We start from the raw sequence: 2,803 nt of genomic DNA on the forward strand, positions 1-2,803 counted from the left end.
TGTGCGTAGTTCATTGGAACGTTAAAAGGCGAGGAAATGGCACCGAAAAAACAAGAAATCTCTTGCGCATGGAGATAGGCATGATCCTCAACACTGAACTGGTAAAAGGGCGACTAGGCGAGAGTGGCATCAAAGTAGTACTCCATGAGAAAATTTTCACTCGGTTTAATCTAGGAGTATCAGTCATCTGTCATCATTGCCATAATCAAAGGGGCATACTAGATTATTGACTCTAGTGCAAGTGGGAGACTGTTGGAAATATGCCCTAGAGGCAATAATAAATTGGTTATTATTATATTTCCTTGGTCCTGATAATCGTTTATTATCCATGCTATAATTGTATTGATTGAAACTCAAATACATGTGTGGATACATAAATAAAACACTGTCCCTAGTAAGCCTGTAGTTGACTAGCTCGTTGATCAAAGATGGTTAAGGTTTCCTAGCCATGGACAAGTGTTGTCACTTGATAACGGGATCACATCATTAGGAGAATGACGTGATGGACAAGACCCAAACTATAAACGTAGCATATGATCGTGTTAGTTTATTGATACTATTTTCTGCATGTCAATGTATCTCTTCCTATGACCATGAGATCATGCAACTCCCGGACACCGGAGGAATACCTTGTGTGTATCAAACGTCGCAACGTAACTCGGTGGCTATAAAGGTGCTCTACAGGTATCTTCGAAGCTGTTTGTTGGGTTGGCGTGAATCGAGACTGGGTTTGTCACTCCGTATGACAGAGAGGTATCTCGGGGCCCACTCGGTAATACAACATCACAATAAGCCTTGCAAGCAATGTTACTAAGGAGTTAGCCACGAGATCTTGTATTACGGAATGAGTAAAGAGACTTGCCGATAACGAGATTGAACTAGGTATAGAGATACCGACGATCGAATCTCGGGCAAGTAACATACCGAAGGACAAAGGGAATATCATACGGGATTAACTGAATCCTTGACATAGAGGTTCAACCGATAAAGATCTTCGTAGAATATGTAGGAGCCAATATGGGCATCCAGGTCCCTCTGTTGGTTATTGACCGTAGAGGTGTCTCGGTCATGTTTGCATAGTTCTCGAACCCGCAGTATCTACACACTTAAGGTTCGGTGACGTTTCAGTGTAGTTGAGTTATAGGTGTTGGTAACCGAAAGTTGTTCGGAGTCCCGGATGAGATCCTGGACATCATGAGGAGCTCCAAAATGGTCTGGAGGTAAAGATTGATACGTAGGAAGTCCTGTTTTGGTCACTGGAAAAGTTTTGGGCTCATCGGTAGTGTACGGGGAGTGTCGGGAGGGTACCGTGGACCATCGGGAGGGGTGTCACGCCCCGAGGGGCCTTATGGATTGTGGGAGGATACAAACCAGCCCCTAGTGGGCTTACATAAGCTCCCACTAAGGCCCATGAGGTTTGAGAGGCAAAAACCCAAAGGTGAAAAAGGTGGAAAGGGTTTCCAAGTGGAAAGGAGGAATCCTACTCCTAGTAGGATTGGAGTAGGACTCCTCCACCTCAAATTTCGGCCAAACGTTGAGGGTTTGAGGCTGCCTCCTCCCCTCCCATCGTCCTATATATACTAGAGCTATTGAGGTTTTTTGAGACACAGAAAAACAGCCACGTGCTGCCTTCTCTCACTAGATTTGTTTCTCCTCTAGTCTAGTTTCAACGGTGCTTAGGCGAAGCCCTGCTGGAATAGCTCCACCATCACCACCACCATGCCGTCGTCCAGGAGAACTCATCTACCTCTTTGCCCCTCTTGCTGGATCAAGAAGGCGGAGATCGTCATCAAGCTGTACGTGTGCTGACCGCAGAGGTGCCGTCCATTCGGCACTAGATCGGGATGGATCGTGATGGGATCGCGGGACGGATCGTAATGAGATCGCGGGACGGGCTGCGATTTTGATCGCGAAGATGTTCCACTACATCAACAACATTATATACGCTTCCGCTTAGCGATCTAAAAGGGTATGTAGATTCACTCTCCCTTCTCGTAGATGATCATCACCACGGATAGGTATTGCGTATGTGTAGGAATTTTTTTGTTTCCCATGCAACGTTCCCCAACACATTTATGGTACTTGTTGCATGACCAACATGGTACATGTTGTGGTTTTTTTACAACAGATGTCCTCGTGAAAGGACTTAGAGATGGAGCCATCGCACCTTGGTGGCGACTCGAAGGGGGTGATCGAAAGCAAGACTCAGATTTACGCAGGTTCAGCCCCTCGTGAGGAGGTAAAAGCCTATGTCCTGCTTTGTGTAGATTAATGGTGGTTTCGATTACAAGGAGGGCGTAACTCGCCTGACCTAGCTCTCGTTTCTCTCTACCTCGCCCGACCTCTCCCTGGGACTCGCCTTTATATACAAGTTGAGGCCCTAGGGTTTACAAAGTCCTGCCATGCTAGTCTTTGTGGCTTTCCTTATCTCTAAGTCGCCATGTCCTCCACGACCAGGAGCTTTCTTGGTAATCCATCATCCGCCACGACCTCTTGAACCGCCATCCAGCTTTTGGGCCATGAGACGCGCGGTAAATGGTAAGTCGCCCCTTTGGCGACCCAGCCCACTAAGGGCGGGTTACCCGCAGGTAATATCCCCAACATTAGGCCCCACATTGTCCTGAATTCATTCATGTCAATAAACTTCCACCAATTTGGGGCGACTCTTACCATTTCTATCCTTTGACGAACGATAAGTCGCCACCCGTTGTAATTTAATCTGAGTCGCCGTGTAGTCTTGGATGACATCACCTCATCCCCTTAGTTCCGGGGCTTTTAACACTGCCACCATCAACGGATCCTT

Source organism: Hordeum vulgare, chromosome 4H (genome assembly GCF_904849725.1).
Source record: "Hordeum vulgare subsp. vulgare chromosome 4H, MorexV3_pseudomolecules_assembly, whole genome shotgun sequence".
Lineage (NCBI taxonomy): Eukaryota > Viridiplantae > Streptophyta > Magnoliopsida > Poales > Poaceae > Hordeum > Hordeum vulgare.